General features: G+C 40.4%; 1 protein-coding gene across 1 annotated transcript in view; it reads right to left on the bottom strand.

Moving 5' to 3' along the window:
- Positions 1-14,896, bottom strand: part of LOC149255991 (uncharacterized) — a 204,439-nt gene extending 189,543 nt beyond the window's left edge. The window contains exon 1 of the mRNA XM_089460622.1: positions 14,612-14,896. The gene's annotated coding sequence lies outside the window, so the exon portion shown is untranslated. The remainder of the gene's footprint in view (positions 1-14,611) is intronic.
- Positions 14,897-18,238: the final 3,342 nt, after the last annotated feature.

The raw sequence follows: 18,238 nt of genomic DNA on the forward strand, positions 1-18,238 counted from the left end.
CAACACTGTGATGGGGAGTGTGGTACTTGGACTTTGGTGCCTCGTTCCACATGACAGGGTGTAGAGAGTTTTTCAGTGACTTGGAGGAGAAAGATCTCCAGATGCATATTGAGCTTGGGGACAATGAAAGGTACAATGCTACCGAGATTGGTACAGTAACCTTTCAGAGGGATCGGGATCTCCTCTTCGCCTCAAAGATGTCATGTTTGTTCCAAACCTAAAGAAGAATCTCATCTCTATAGCAGTTTTGGAGGATTGTGGTTATGATGTGATCTTCAACAAAGGGAAAGCCTTCCTGAGACATATAGCCACTGGACAGGTGAAGCAGATCGGGGTTCAGGCGAAGTTGTACAAGTTGGATGTGGAAGATTGTGTTGCATTACGCAGTAAAGCAAAGAAAGTGCAGAGCCACGATGTCGGTGAACTTTGGCACAAGAGATTGGGTCGTTTGCATCATGGCACCCCGAAAATTATGCAGCAAATAACCACTGGCCTCCCTAAAGGAGCACTTGAGCAGCAGGATGTCTGCAAAGGTTGTACCTTGGGGAAGTATGTGAAATCCACATTCCATGATCGAGACAGCAAAGCACATGCAGTCTTGGAAAGAGTCCACTCTGATTTTTTTGGACCTTTCTCGACAGCCTCTACTGTCAGACACAAATATTTTGTTATTTTTATTAATGATTTTTCAAGGAAGTGTTGGATCTTATTCATGAGGAAGAAGGATGAAACATTCTCAAAATTTGTAGAATTCAAGGAAGTTTGTAGAATTCAAGGCACTAGTTGAGAAGAGACGACAAGAAGGTGAAGGCTATAAAAAGCGACAATGGAGGTGAGTATGTTTCAAATAGCTCTTGTAGCAATGTATTCATCCATTAGGTCAACTCTTGCATTGGTTGCGCAGATGGGGTGGAAGATCCACCAAATGGATGTAAAAACGGCATTTCTCAATGGTGTTATTGAGGAGGAGGGGTACATCGAGCAACCAAAAGGTTTTGAGACACTTGATCGAGAGTTTCATGTGTGCAGACTCAAGCGAGCATTGTACGGTCTCAAACAGGCACCTCGTGCTTGGTACACCAGGATTAACAGCTATCTCACTGGTCTAGGCTTCACCAAAAGTGAAGCGGATGCAAACCTCTATCATATCTTGGTAGAAGGTAAATTGATTATCATTGTTTAATATGTTGATGATTTAATATTAGCAGGTAATAAGCAGTTGATCAGCGCTTGCAAGGAGGACCTTGCAAGGGAATTTGAAATGAAGGGCATGGGTCTCATGCGCTACTTCCTCGAGCAGAAGTATGGCGAAGCGATGGGGAATTATTTGTCTCAAGGCAAGTATGCCAACGAAATACTACAAAGATTCTGCATGGAGAGTTGTAAACCCACGGAGACACCTCTAGCGGCCAACTGGAGGAAGGAGACTACCACATCAGGTGAAGAGGTGGATGCTACCATTTACCGGCAATAAGTGGCTTCACTAATGTATCTTGTGAACACACAACCAGATGTGTTATGTAGTCAACTAGCTAAGCCAAGTTATGGTTAGGCCAACCAAATTATATTGGAAAGTCAGCTAAGCATGTTACCTCAGAGGCACTACCCAGTATGGATTATGGTACAAACGGACAGAGGGAGTGAAGTTGTGTGGCTTCACAAATGCAGATTGGGCAAGGAGTCCATCCGACCAAAAGAGTACATCAGGTGGAATTTTCAGTGTTGGGTCCGCAGCGATTTCTTGGTACAACAAGAAGCAAAGATTTGTGGCGCTCATATCGGCAAGAGCAGAATACATGGTTGCAAGTCAAGCAGGATGTGAGGTGATCTGTATGAAAAAGATACTTGTGGGACAATTTGGTCAAACGATGGATCCAACTGTAATCTATTGTGATAATCAAAGTTGCATTAAGCTCTCTAAGAATCTGATATTTCACGATCAATACAAGCATATAGATATCCGGTATCATCATTTACAGGATTGTGTGCAGAGGCGGATAATGTTGCTACAATACATTCCAACAGAGGAACAAGATGATGACATTTTGACAAAGGCCTTATCAAGAGGGAAGTTCGAGTTCCATAGGTGCAGGACAGGGGTGGTTGATAATCCCTTTCTCGCTGAAAGGGAATGATGAGAAGAGCAGCAAGAAAGTCTCAATTTGACTTTGCCTTGGTCAAATTGAGCAAATCTGAATTTCCACATCAGCAGACAACTTGGATGCAATTAACTTGTGTGACATGGCTCTTGTCACTCAGCGAGCTCTAAAAATTCGGGTTAGAGGGCTTGGAGTTCAGTTAAGCATGTGTGATTGCTAAATTTTAGTAATCTCGTTCAGTTATATCCAGTTGAGTTCAGTTAAACTAGTTCTAACAGTTGGAGGAACTAGTGGAAGGTCAGTTGTGCAGTGTGACAATAGTATAACTCAATGATCATCCAATTAATTGATCAATCGACCTAAAATAACTAGTGCATGCAGAGAATCAAGTTCCCAACTGTGGTGGAGATTCGAAGGCAATGTAACAAGCAGTTGTAAACTAGTTTGAGTGTACAGGTGTTACATGCAGGAAAATGGTCAAACCTTGGGAATTGCACAAATCAATCGGAGGAAGATTCCTAAAAAAATAGGGGCTAAGTCTCTAGGAATTATGCAAGGAAATAGGGGCTCAAGCAGAGGCATAAATTGACTAACTCTGGATCAAAGCTTCTCATTGAGCAGAGAGATAGATTATTCACTTGCAAGGTTGAGCTCAGACTAAGCTAGCAATTGTAATACATCTTTGTTCATCTAATTAATGCAAAGAGGCTTGAGGGGTTTTTCACCAGTAAGGTTCCCCTAGAAAAAACACTATGCATGCGTGTTATTTCTTATTGCATGTTTGAGATTGTTATTATAAATTGTGAATTGAGTTTCGTTGATTAGTAGAGTAGAATTATGTCTCTTGATTTAGATTAAAAATTTTGAGTAGTTGCAATTTTATCACCAAATTCTTACTACCATCTCCCCAACTCTAGCTAGCTCGTCCCTCACTTGAGTAAACTCAGTAAGGTATGAGACCACGGACTTAGACTTCGCAATCCTGATGTTTCTAATTTTGTCTTTGCGTACCAATTTCTTGGCCTCACTCAAACCCTAGTATAGCCCTATGATGGTTTCCCACATGGCCTGAGTTCTCTTCTTCCCAGACAGTGAAGTATGATGTCGTCCTTGACTCCCTCAAGGATAATTCTCTTGGCTTTCGCATCTTTCTTGTTGTCCTGAGCCAGTTGCTAAGGGTCAGTTGGTTGGGCTAGTGGATTGTCCACAAACTCCCAAACGCCTTGCTCCTCCAGCACTACACCAATCCTCTTCCTCCAAGAACAGAAATTTGAGGCCCCATCCAAGTAGTCCTCAAGCCTCAACTCCAAGTGCGCCATGCTCTTGCTCGAACTGCTCAATTTAACCCTAGTGCTGAGTCGTTTTAGGAAAACCCTAGCGCTAGTCCTGACTGGTAAACTGCGCCTTTGCTCCCTTTAACCTACTCTTGAGGAAGTAAATACTTGTAATTTGGTCTTCAATCAAAGACTGAGCTCTGATGCCACGTTAGACTTTTAAATACCCAGCAACTAATTTAATGAATTTTCAGCAATGAAAGAAACTAAAACTGAAACCTTCACATGCATTCACTAAATATACCGAGTATTCTAACTAAACATTCACAGTGGAAAATAAATCATTGAAGACACAAGCACATCAAAAACACATAACACTAGAAGTTACCCAGGAAACCCCAACTCCTGGGAAAACCTGCTAAGTGTGTGTTCTTTATTTCTACTTTAGCAATTTTTCATTTCTCAGGAAAATTACAAACAAGAGGGAAAACTTCCCTTTGCCTCAGCAACCCCTGAAATTCACCGAATGCCCAAGTGGACTGCATCTTGGCCCTCATGGCCCTCTCTGCCTGCACTTTTTGTACAGATTCCTACGGCCCTTTTGCACTGATAAACTCGACCTAGCTGAAGGTGACAGCTGGCTGGAAAATCTGAGAGTTGAAGGGCCTCTTTACCTCGCCCTCTCTACCCTGATTTGAGTGCCCTAATCGCTAAACACACTTGCTGAAAATGCTAAGCAGAACACACACTTCTAATGCACTTAGTCGATATCTCTACTAGTTGCTTCATCTCCTCTTTATAATTCAACTTAGGCCCACCTATCAAACTCAATGGCCGAGATTTACTTTAATTTGTAATCTGAGATCTCCTTATAATTTGGCTTAGGAAAATTGAAATTCTCCTAAGTCAACACATACGAAATAAATTAAATCTGCAATAGCGGAAATTTGTGGGTCCCTCTACTAGGCTAGGCATCATAGACTATACAAAACCCTTGCTCTCTAGCTCCAATCAACACAATACAAACCTTTCCTTCTATGGGCTAAAGTTTTCAGCCCCACTAAGCCTATCTTCCACCTTCAACCCTATTGCCATGACTTCAACAACCCAACATAGATCTATCCCAAAGGTAAACTCAGGTCCCTCTCAACCACACAACCCTGTTTGCACTTGTTGTCTGGTCACTGTTTAGTCACTATTTCTCCACAGACCTACTCACCAATGCTCTGATACCATGTAGAAAATTCACTGTAGGCCCAACCTGGTTTCAAGTTTTTGTGAAATCACATCAGTTTAATGCTCAACCCAACATGTTTTATGTTGTTATCATAAACATGAAACATGAATCACGTGAACCTACTCTACTCTTTCACTTTTGCTGAGTATAAATGCAACAGTCACAAAAATTTTACACGTGACTTTTGGTCCAATGACCCTAGAAAAACCCCAAAGGAAAACCAGTGAGGGAGAGAGATTTTTATTTCTTATCCGAGAATTTTACAGCAATTAAATCAACTTATCTCCCTCAAAATTTGTGCTTAAATTTCTTTGGAGAAAGGGTTGTAGTTGCCTCCTCAAATTTTGTGCTTAACAGTATAATTTGTGCCCAACTCACAACATGAAATCATGGCACTGCTGTACAATCTAATAGCAATTAATTCTCTGTCAGTATCCCTCAAATTCGTGCCTTTGCCTCGAACTTTGTACATTGACAATCTCAAAAATCTACCCTCAATTTTGGAGCTATGACACCTTGATTTTTGTGCCCCCGACAGCACTGTAGATGCTTATGACAGCCTCAAAAATGAAACTGTCTGCTCAGAATTTAATGCTGTCTCGAAATTTGTGCAGTAATAATGCGACCCAGACCCTCGAATTTCATGCTAACTTCTGCATTCAACCCTGCAGTAATAAATGCACTGACACCGCATTGAAAATTCTGCTGACCTAGCTGCAATTTGTGGTGGAGATGTGCCTCGAATTCTGTGCCTTCTCAGCCTAGTAATGCATGCCATTCTCTGCCTGAAACTCACTGTTGTACTTCTTTTCTCCTACTGAACTTAGCCCTCTCAGCCTCCTTTGCTCCTTCTCTCCAAATATCATGAAGAAAATGTTCAAATGGTGCCTTCTCCCCTTTTTCTTTTCCCTTTGGCTCCCTCATTAAGAATAGAGACCTAACCCTCAGATATAATGGCTGAGATTAGATCTTAGCCATTAGGTCTAGGGTGGAAATCTAATCTCTCATTGACCCATGAGACACCTTTTCCCCTTAGTCCCCTTTTCATTAATTACTCAAAAGATATTTTATGACTTTATGTTTTATAAAGTCACTTTATGACTTTAATGTCTTATAAAGTCACTTTATGACTTTATCTCTCCTAAAGTCTCGTTAACTTTACTTCTCATAAAATTAAGGGGATCACATTAGGACACTCTTTCCCAGGCTAGACACCAAGCCTTAGGAAGGCTTGTGCTTGGTACTCCTTTTCTAGCAGCAAAAGAGTGGACAATAGGCAGTTGTATTACAAATTACATGTGTTCTCAAGGTACGCATATAAATTACCCTTATCCCTTCATTGTGAACTGTAATTCAGACCTTATAATTGGTGATAATTACAGACCTTATAATTGGTGATTATAAACTTGCAAGGTTTCTGCTTCTTCACTGTGTAAAATAAAGATAAAGATAATTATATTAATGTCCAAAGAACAACCGAAAAGGTAGGTCAATGAGGCCTGAAGTAAAAAGTACAACCAACAATAAGCACCTGTAGAAGTGCCTGGGGTTACTCCGAAAGCATAAAGTATGCTAAACTAACTAAGATATAAGGAATGCATAGAAGAGCTACATCAAGTACTAACAGTGATCTGATAATCACCCTATGAGTGACATCAGTTGAAGATTTATTAAACAAAAGGTATTACAGACTCATGTGCTGGTGTGTGTTCTGTGTTATTGAAGCAACGGATCAATCAGATTGCCAATACACAGACAATAAAATGGAAAGACAACAGAGAAATACAATAAGCAACACAAAGACACAAGCAATTTTAATGAGGAGTTCACCCTATTCTCCAGGGCTACGTCTCCGGTTCAGCTTTTAGTGGTGGCCTTGTTTTATTGTGTCTTTAAGCAAAGAAATTACAATACAGGGACTCAATGTGAGTTCACCTGAAGCAGATTTTGCTTGGTAGGGTGGTCCTTGGATTCCCCAAGCCACTAGAGTGCACAGACTCTTCTTCTTCCTACCAGCTCTGTGACCTTCTGGTCTACAGTGGAAAGAGCCAAATGTGATGCTCAGTCCAGACAGATTCCTCTATGGGATGACTTGAACCTTCAAGCTCTGGTGCTCGATGCTGTTACTGGTCAGCTCAGCCCTTTGTCTCTTCTGCTTTGCTTTGTTGTTCTCTGTGTTCAGTCCACCTCTCAGAGTTCACTGTTCCACTTCTTCGTCTCTCGACTCTGTCTGTCTAACTTCTGCTGATTCGACCGTCTTTGTTCATGGCTTTTAGCCATTCATCCCCATGCTTGTTCGGTTCCTCTTCCACCTTTGTCGATTCACCTTCTGCAGCTGTGCTTGGAGTTCCCTGTTCGGTGTTAGCATGAACGCTCAGGGAGTGGCCACGTGTCCTCCTCTGAACAGCGCCAGCCTGCTTGTTGGTTCGTTTCTCCAGTTACATCGTGGATGTGTTCTTCCTCCACCATGGTGATCAAACGGATTCCAAATCCTTACAAATCACGGCATATTCCTTTGTCGATTATGCTTCCTCCATCGAGCACAATCGTAGTTGTCCGATCTGGTCCCCCAAATCCAACGCCGTACACACGTCCTGCACGGTTGACCTGCTCGACCGATAGTGCGCGATCAATGGCGGTTTTCTCTCACCTCCGCCGCCACACATCGATCGTTGAGTGGGATTGCTCCGCTTTCGTCCAAACCTCTTACCGTTTGAGGGCGCCTGATCAATACCGCCGATTTTCTAGAGCGCGGGTCCCACCTTGTACGATTGGCGCTTTTCCTTTTCCGCCCGCGGTCCTCCAACTCGCCATGCGTCCAAGTGCTCGGGCTTCCCCCATTTTGGCCCTGTTTGCCCAATGATGAACGATTAGCGCTAAGCACTAATCGCGCATCAAAATCCACCTCCTTTTCCCGATCCGGGGCTCCCAAGGGCTACTTTGACCTCATACGCAGTCTCCATGGGCCTCGGTCAGCACGCTTTGACCGAGGTCCTCGTCGTTCCACATTGGCTGCCACTGCCACTGGTTCAGGGTGTTTTTGATCGTTGTTTTGGAATTCTTTAGAGATTTGTCCCGACCTGATACAGTCATGGTTCTTTGACAATCTTTTATGGATCCAATTCGGATCACGGCCTTCCCACTGAAAAAGCTTTTGGACCACCAAAATTTGGTTTTCAAGCATCGACTAAGTGAGGGTATTGCTTTCTCACTTGTCCAATCTCAATCCACTTCGCACTACTCAACTTTGAACCGCTGAGCCCAATCCTGAAGTATTCCACTTCTCCACTGCGCGTCGTCCTTACCTTCCTGTCCAGCACTATGTCTTCCTACAATTCATTAAGATATTCAGGTAACAGGTCATCAACAGAAGGTAATTGACTCTGCTCTTTGGGGTCCTCAATCATTGAAGGTTCAAACAACCTCAAGCAATATGCATTTACGACTGAGTAGATGTGCACGTAAGTTAGTAGATCAAGGCGAAAAGCATTTTCACCAATCTTCTCAAGTATCCTAAAGGGTCCATACCTGATAGGTTTTAGCTTTTTACCTTCACCTTACCTCCTGTCCTTGCTGATATACAGCCAGACTTGGTCTCCAACTTGAAAACTATGCTCCATCCGATGCTTATCATACCTAGCCTTGTACTTGGCCTGGCTCTTTTCCAGTTGTTCCTGTACTGCCTAGTGGATCTCCTGGATCTGTTCAATGAACCTAGTTGCCTTGTCCACGTCACTGTGTCCATCAACCATGGTATCTTTACCAAAGACAATTTCCAAAGGAGACCTTGGTGTGAACCCGAAACAGATCTCGAAAAGAGATCTCTGTGTAGAAGAGTGTTTGGCTCTGTTGTAAGCATGCTGCACATAACACAAGTGTTCATCCCAAAGCTTAGGATTTTTGCTGCAATATCCTCTCAGTAACTGGATCACTGTCATGTTAACTACTTATGTCTGGCCATCTATTTGTGGATGAAAAGTTGTGCTTTTCTTTAATTTGGTATCCATCAGTTCCCACAGACTTGACCAAAACTTCCCCACAAATCGGGTGTCTCGATCAGATACAATAGAAGTGGGTAATCCAAAATGAACCCATACATGTTCAAAGAATAATTTTGCAGTTTGTTTCGCTGTAATTTGTTTACTACAAGGTATCAAAATACACATTTTGCTGAACCTATCCACAACAACATATAAATAATCATGACCTTCCTAGATTTGCGCAGTCCTCCAACAAAATCCATGGAAACACTTTCCCAAGGGTGAGAAGGAACTGGTAATGGAGTGTACAAGCCTAGTTTTCTATTGCTGGGCTTGCTTTTAGCACACATGGCACACCCTCTTACATATCCAGAAACTGTCTCATTCATTTTAGGCAAATAGTAGAACCTTTGCAGCTGTGCAACTGTTTTACTTACTCCAAAGTGACCTGATATCAGAGAAGTGTGTGCTTCCCTAATTATCTTTACCCTCTCAGTTTGTGGAATGCAGAGTTTCCCACAATGGTATAAGAGTCGGTCCTTCACATGATAGTCCAATTCTTCTACTCTTTTGCCTTGACTCAAAGTTGCATATACATCTTTAAAGTCCATATCCTGAACATATTGTTCTATGTAGCTTTCATGCAGCACTGAATTATGCTTAAGTATGGTAGATGCATATATAATGGGTCTAGATAACATGTCTGCAACCTTGTTATGTATGCCCTTTTTATATCTGATGACTAAATGAAACTGTTGTAGAAAACCCATCCATCTGTAATGTCTTGATTGCTGCAACTTAGTTTGGGAATGTAGGTATTGAAGTGGCTGATGATCAGTATGTATTATTGTTTCTTTGCCCATTAAGTAATGTTTCCACTTTTTCACACTCTAAACTAATGCATACAATTCTTTATCATATGTAGGATAGTTAACTACTGCAGGATTAAAAGTCTCATAATGATAACATATGGGTTTACCGTGTTGTGTCAACACTGCTCCCATGGCATAGTCACTGGCATCAGTTTGGATCTCAAATGGTCTTTGCAGATCTAGCAATGCTAGTACAGGTGCAGTACTAATCTTCTCTTTTAAGGTGTCAAGGCTTTCTGATGTTTGCCTCCCCACTGAAACACCTTGTTCAATCCTGTTAAAGCATGTAAGGGAGCTGCAATTGAGGAAAAAATAGAAATGAACTTCCTCCAATATTGTGTTGCTCCTAAGAAGCTTCTCACTTCTGTAGCAGACTTGGGTTTAGGCCAATTTACATAACTGCCATCTTAGAGGGATCTATTTTCAATTCACCTCCCCCTACTATATGACCCAAGTAGTTTAGAGATGTTTTGCCAAATTCACATTTTGAAAGTTTAACATAAAGTTTTTCTCTTTTCAAAACATCTAATGTCTGCTTAACATGCTTTAAATGTTCTTCCCACGTTTTACTAAAAGTCAGAATGTCATCTAGATACACAATAACAAAATCATCAAGAAAAGGTCTGAGTACATCATTCATTAATCTCATGAAAGTAGCAGGAGCATTGGTTAAGCCAAAAGGCATAACCAGCCATTCATACAATCCCTGCTTTGTTTTGAAAGCAGTCTTCCATGCATCTTGCTCTGCAACTTTGACCTGATGGTATCCACTATGCAAATCCAACTTGGTGAAATAAACAGCTTCCTTTAATTGATCTAAAATATCATCTATGTGAGGAAGGGGATAACGATTTTTTATTGTTATCTTATTCAATGCTCAGTACTCAATGCACATTCTCCACGAGCCATCTTTCTTTCTCACCAAAACGATGGGTGACCCACATGGTGATGTGCTAGGCCTGATGAACCCTTTCTCGAGCAACTCCTACACCTGCTTCTTGATTTTAGCATTCTCTAAAGTAGACAACCTTTTATACCTGTGGCTGCAATGATTGTTTCATCTCCCGAGTCTGACCCCAAATCTTTCTGAATAGCTGCAGCAGTCTTCTTCTTCTTGCCCTCAGACTTCTTAGGTCTCAGCTCTGGATGCAGAATCCAACAGTGCTCATCATCATGCCCCTCCTTTTTACAGTGAGTGCATGAAGCTTTGCCTTTTTGTGTAGTGTTAGCCTTCCTTGCTTTCCACTTCTACTTTCTTTTCTCCTTGCTCTTACCTACAGCGGGTTGGGATGGTACCCCAACTTCTGGATTTCCATTTTTTCCTCTAGCTTCTAGATAAGTAGTTTGTATAGATACTTCATCTATACTGGTGCGATTAAACATGAGGATGGTATGCCTCATGTAGCTGTGTAGACCACCAATGTACTTCAAAAGAGTTTCTAGTGAGTCTAATGAAATACCCAACATCAATGCTCTCTTTCTGAACTCTTGAGTATACCCTTGCACACTTTGCCCTTTCAACTGCCGAAGAGTTTGCCAACTCATCATGGCTTGTTGCATGTAGGCCAATGGATAGAACTGTTTTTTGATTGCAGCAAAAAATTCACTCCAGACAAAGATGGTCTTACCATGTCTTTTCATATCAGCCTGGGTTCTGCCTTCCCACCAAAGCAAGGCAGTGCCTCCTAGGCATAGGCTTGCCAGTTGAATCTTATTCTTGTCTGAGTCTATGTTCTGCACTCTGCAATACACATCAATTTGTCTAATCCAATTGTCCAACTTTTCAGCATTTAGCTCTCCATCATATATAGGCAAATCAAATTTAACATCTAGTTTAATCAAAGATGCTTTCTTATTATGCACAGGGCTATTAGGAGGTGTGAGAAAGCTTTCCTCTTTCCCCTTTCCTTTTGAGTGGTCATGGGAATGAGAGTCATCTTCTTCTTTATTTTGTTTAGAACCTGATGAATCTTCATCCTTATGCTTTCTAAAGTCCTTATACATTTCTTCTACCATAAGCTTTATAGCTAGGAAATTCTCTATGAATTGAGGGTCCAGCCCCATAGAACCTTCCTCTGACATTGTCTTCCGAGAATAGACTCTCCCAATTTCAGGATTAATTTCCACCAACTCTCCTTCTCCTAATTTGAGCTTTGATCAAGTGAGCATTCACAGCTAAACCAACACAAGCTTGTCTAACCTTACAGCTTAAAGCTCTGATACCACCTGATCTAATAATCACCCTATGAGTGACATCAATTGAAGATTTATTAAACAAAAGGTATTACAGACTCGTGTGCTAGTGTGTGTTTTGTGTTATTGAAGCAACGAATCGATCAGATTGCCAATACACAGACAATAAAATGGAAAGACAGCAGAGAAATACAGTAAGCAAGACAAAGACACAAGCAATTTTAATGAGGAGTTCACCCTATTCTCCAAGGCTACGTCTTCGGTCCAGCTTTCACTGGTGGCCTTGTTTTATTGTGTCTTTAAGTAGAGAAATTACAATACAGGGACTCAATGTGAGTTCACCTGAAGCAGTTTTTGCTTGGCAGGGTGGTCCTTGGATTCCCCAAGCCACTAGAGTGCACATACTCTTCTTCTTCCTACCAGCTCTGTGACCTTCTGGTCTACAGTGGAAAGAGCCAAATGTGATGCTCAGTCCAGACAGATTCCTCTATGGGATGGCTTGAATCTTCAAGCTCTGGTGCTCGATGCTGCTACTAGTCAGCTCGGCCCTCTGTCTCTTCTGCTTTGCTTTGTTGTTCTCTGTGTTCAGTCCTCCTCTCAAGGTTCACTGTTCCACTTCTTCGTCTCTCGACTCTCTCTGTCTAACTTCTCCTGATTCGACTGTCTTTGTTCATGGCTTTTAGCCATTCGTCCCCATGCTTGTTCGATTCCTCTTCCGCCTCTGTCGATTCACCTTCTGCAACTGCGCTTGGAGTTCCTTGTTCGGCGTCAGCATGAACGCTCAGGGAGTGGCCACGTGTCCTCCTCTTAACTGCATCAGCCTGCTTGTCGATTCGTTTCTCCAGTTACATCGTGGATGTGTTCTTCCTCCACCGTGGCGGTCTACCGTATTCCAAATCCTTACAAATCGCGGCATATTCCTTCTTCAATTTCGCTTCCTCCATCGACCACAATCTCAACCATCCAATCTGGGTCCCCCAGATCCAACGTTGTACGCACGTCCCGCACAGTTGACCTGCTCGACCGATAGCGCACGATCAACGGACAGTTTTCTCTCACCTCCGTTGCCATGCGTCGATCGTTGAGTGGGATCGCTCCACTTTCGTCCAAACCTCTTACCATTTGAGGGCGCCTCGATCAATACCGTCGGTTTTCCAGAGCGCGAGTCCCGCCTTGTACGATTAGCGCTTTTCCTTTTCTGCCCGCGGTCCTCCGACTCGCCATGCGTCCAAGTGCTTGGGCTTCCCCCTATTTGCCCAGCGATGCGCGATTAGCACTAGCTAGCATCGCGCATCAAAATCCACCTCCTTTTCCTGATCCGAAGCTCCCAGGGGCTACTTTGACCTCCTGCGCAGTCTCCATGGGCCTCGGTCAGCGCGCTTTGACCGAGGTCCTCGTCGTTCCACGTTGGCTACCACTGCCACTGGTTCAAGGTGTTTTTGATCGTTGTTTTGGAATTCTTTAGAGATTTGTCCCGACCTGATACAGTCATGGTTCTTTGACAGTGTTTTATGGATCCAAGACGAAGAATAAAAAGGAGAAGCTGCTCAATATAACACGAAGGCCCTTACTCAATATCCATATTGTAAATGGAAATACGAGTAGAGGCAGAGGGAGCAGAGCCCAATTTAGAGTGGTTACATACAAGTGATCAATATAAAATGGCATTCTATGAAAAAGGCCATTGCACAAGTGACAAAAATAAAAATGACTTTTTATATATATCCAAATTAAAAGGCATTGTATTGTATCACAAAAGTGTTTAATAAAAATGGCAAAATACTAGCTGCCGATTGCATTTTCACTTTCTCACCAAAAGTACGATGTGTGATCACCACACCACTTTGCTGGACCCACAGATTAGGTAGCTAGGGCAATGTCAGTTTGGCCTGCGTGACAAATGTTGGTGAATGTCACGTGGCATTGACTTCGGATATTTCTGCCATTGTATCTAAATTTGTTTAATAATCAACAAGTATCGATTAATTAGCAAAGAAATCAGCTGAGAAAATAATCTAAAAAACTGACCTGCTCAAAAAATCATTAAGCTTTTCAAAAATCACCATATTTTACCAGGACCGCAAGTCTATCCACTTTTTGCCCCCTTTGAGGGGCATCAACGTCATTTTCAAAGCAAATTTTACCCTCGGTTTTGGATTTTTTGCTTGGTGATTTCTACAAAATTTATACCCTTTTGACCTCATTCATTTACTGATTTAGTGAAAAATTAAATTAAAATAGGCTTTAATCGTTTGGTGACAATTTGGCAAATTTTTCAAAAAAAAATAATCCCTATATACATTTTTAACCTTTGTCGAATTATTTCCGGGTCCGAAGTTTGCAACGCTGATTTCTGCATGGGAGGTTTATTGATGGGCATGGTTTATCCTTCAACTCGAGGTATCCAATAATAGAATGTAAACCACTAGTCATACCTTGATATCCAAGCAGGCCCAATTTCCCCTTAAAATCCAAGGAGGTTGCATCGCAAACTAACTTTAGCATCTACTATATATATGCAGTCACGGTTACGAGGATCTCAACCCGGGGCTAGACTCCTTTTCACCAGGAGATAGTTTCTGAGTTTTTATAAGTAAATTTGCAGACATTTTTATTCATTTAAAATTTAAAATAGCTTCTTCATAAATCACGAAAAATAAGTGCTGAAAATAAAGTCATCCCTGGTTTTAAATGTTCATCGATTTGCATTAGGGTTTCTTTGGAAATAAAAGAAAAAATCTGCCAAGTTCTATTACTACTCATTGAAGCGATTTAATGCCCCCGGGAGTCCAAAGGTCAAGAAATTAATCAAAGAATGACATGTTCAAATGCCCGCGCAAAATAAACCAGGTATTTAAAATAAGAATAAAATTAAAATGGAAAAAAATTAAATGAAAATTTGAGGGGACAATTGACAATGAGGGAGAAATGGCGGCAAATGAGGAATTCAGCGAACCTTTGTGTCCTACAGAAGCTCCTCTTCTTCCGGTTGTAGTAGCGGTGGTGGTGTTGACAATTGGAAAGCAAACCCTAGAAAGCCTCATGTAAAAGGTAAATAGCACGGACAATCAACCGTCCACATCGTGGGGAAACCATGAAAGCATCGTCAAATTTGTGTCGCAATGTGGTAAATAGAGTCTCTGGTTCAACCGATTCAAACAGACTGTTCGTTTTTCCCTCGCCAACGACAGGCACGATCCATGGAGACTGATATGAATAAAAAAATTGTTAAGAATTAAAAAATTTGGGTGCGTCGGTTACTTGGACCCAGGGGTTATTTTTTTATTTGCGATTGTGATTTCGTTGTCGTACTCCGGTGATTTCTCTTGTTTTGTGATTTTTACTGAAATGTTAAAAATTGTGAAACAACTAAAAAAAAAAATGAAATGATAAAGCTACGAGTATGAAAGTACATGGAGATGGAAAAATGAGTATACGCATAATATCATGTAATTGTGTAATTTTGTTTGAGTCGGTTTAGTGTTATTAGATTTTTGGTTAAAATTTTAGGAGGAGGTATTTAGAATGAAAATTAATTTTGGGAAATTAAACGATTCTAACTAGTGTTGGCATGATATTCACTATCACTATTTTATTGAGATTAAATTTGAAATTGTGTTTTTATATTGTTCTTTATTTAAGCTTTTGCCATAGTTGTTTCATTGTTTTTTATTTAACCTTTTGTCATGTCTGCCTCTTTATTTGGTCCTGACGATGAACCGCATTTGTTAGTTGAAACATGTTGACCAAAAATTTCTCTCATGTCATTTCTAACGAAAGACTTTGCTTAGTTTTAACTAGCATTCAAATTCAAACGAGCTTCATCTAGACTACTTCATTGAAATTAAATGACTCTAACAAGCATCCAAGTTTGAATGAGCTTCATCAAGACTATTTCATTGTGGCTAGGCTTCGTCACAATATTTCATTATGGGTAGATTATTTTTCTATTCGATAGATAGGTTAGTTTCAATTTAGCCTAAAATATATATATTATATTATAGATAATTTTAAGGATTAATTTATAATAATAATAAAATTATTAAGTAATTGTGTAAATAATTTTAAGAATTAATTCAAGTAATTGTTGGGTTAAGAATTGGACTTAAGGAAACTAGTTAAAGGCATCTCTAAAGGGTGAAAGTCTCCCTCTACAAACCACGTAATTCCAAATAGCATGGTTTTCCTTAATAGTAGTGATGGGTAAGGTTGCATTTGTGGATAGTAGATAATGATAGTTGTTGATTTAACAACTAATTTATAATAAGTTTTTCCACTTTAAAAATAAAATAAAATATATAAAAAATATACAACTTGAGTGGGCCTAATGGTTAAGAGCATGTGTTTCCTCCTAAGAGGTCACAGGTTCAAAGCCAAAGGGGGGTAGAGTATGTATGCCTTCGTAGACTTAGCAGTCAAATCGTTGTGCGGAGGTGGGTCCCTTGTCCCACAAACAAGGGGCTCTCATACACAAATTTGGTGTCTGGCTTGGCCGTGACCTTAAAAATGGATATTATTATTATTATTACAAAGATATTTTATATTTTTATAATAAAAAATATATAAGTTTGATTTTCTTCTTTTTAAAATAATGAATATTTTTTAATTTATTATTTAGAGATTAGAAAAGGAATTATTTGTAAAATGTTCCTTAGGAAAAAGAATTATATACTCAGATAAGTCTTGTTATAGACTCGAAACGTCGATTCAAAAATGACCTCTGTGGGATTTATTTCAAACACAATAACTCAATTATATACTTTGAAATTTTAAATATTTGTCTAAATAATTTTCAACTTATTCAATATTATAATATAAATATATTTATTTTTTCTATTTTAAATTTTAAATATTATCAAAATAATTTATTCTTTTCCTTCTAATATTTACGTCGATATGTGTCTTTCACTGCGGGATTCACGTGGGCAAATCTTGTTTATCGGAGCTAATCACAAGCCTCGGTTTTCGTCGTCCTCCGCCCAATTGTAATTCATCATATGCAATTGCTGCATGGACTTTGTGTATAGTCAACCGATAGAGTGTTGTCAACGAGGAAGTTGCGTGGTGGTGGGTTGTGAACATGAAAGCAAGCCGCATGGACTTTGTGTATTGTCAGCAGGCAGCGTGCTGTCAACAAGAAGTTGCGTCATGGTGGGCTTTGAACAGCAAAGCAAGTTGCGTGGTGCACTGTCATCATCTACAGCTTTCTATAAGACAGTGATAAGAAATGGCGTTGTTGAACTACTGTTCATACTCTTGTTACTCTCACAGTGCGGGTTGTTATTGCATTGCCATTGATCCTACCACACAGTAATATAAAGTGTCTAAGACATATTAATTTTCAAATTGGTAGAAGGAATATTGTACTACAATATATACAATTGGACTTTCTTTTACATTGTCGTCTGAAGATGTGATTTATGGACCAGATAAGGAGGTGAATAATCGAATTGTCAAAGTTCATGTAAAGGATGGTAACTTTATTGAAACAGAGTATAAAATTAGGAGATGTAGTGAGGGTGGAGAAGGATTATTTTTTCCCAATTGACCTTTTCTTATTGTCATCAAGTTATGAGGATGTTGTTTTCTATCTTGAGACAATGAACCTTGCCAGAGAGACAGATTTAAAGTTAAAGCAAGCATTGAAGGCGACAACAGAATTGCATAACAATGAAAGTTTCCAGTCCTTTAAGGCTTTTATCAAATGTGAGGATCCAAACCCAAGCTTGTACACATTTTTTGGCGGTATGGAATATGAAGGTCAAACCTATCCTCTATGGGAAAGTACTTTGTTGTTGGAAGTGCAGATGCCCTTGTAAGCCTTTGGGATATTTTTTAGATGTTATGTGTTCGAACCTTTACCAAACTCCAATGGCCAGTGCTGACAATCAGCTTCAATCATGATGGGCAATACATAGCTTCTCCCAATGAGGCTCTTTTTATTGATATTGTTGATGTTCAAACTGGACGGACTGTACATCAAATATCTTATCGAGCAGCCATGAATAGTGTTGAGTGGAATCCCAAATACAATCTCTTAGCGTTTGCTGGAGTGATAAAAAAAAAAAAAAAAACCTAATTGTCGCCTACACAGAGTACTAGTGAGAATGTATATCTATATCCAGTCATGGAGAGCTTTCATTTTAGCAACCTGTTGAGCCATAATCTGTATATCCAGTCACAGAGTGCCAGTGAGAATTTAAGAGTTTGAAAGCCAGAGTGCTTACCATGTTTTCACCTACCAAATGAGAAGCTCGCTCGCTCCAAAATGTACTTGCTCCATGTCCATTTATAGCCCATGGCCTAATCCTGGTACTTACTCCATGCCCATTTACAGTGTTGTTAGGTTGTTAGGTTTTGTGCCTCAACTAGGTCATCCATTTTTCTTGTGTCAGCTCCCTGTATCTAAAATGACCACCCATTCCCACGCAGTCTCCTACCCATGCTCATCATCCTCGTCACCACAATTCATTTATTTCCAGGCTCCTAACCTGTCTATTCCTGTATTAAATTGCATTAAACAGGAATGAAAGCATGGCCTTTGTTTAATTTCAGTCATTCAATTTTCCCTTTCCCTATATTG

The sequence above is a fragment of the Pinus tabuliformis genome, chromosome 7 (genome assembly GCF_031772625.1).
Source record: "Pinus tabuliformis cultivar Carrire ecotype Pingquan chromosome 7, CPIR1, whole genome shotgun sequence".
NCBI classification, from domain to species: Eukaryota; Viridiplantae; Streptophyta; class Pinopsida; order Pinales; family Pinaceae; genus Pinus; species Pinus tabuliformis.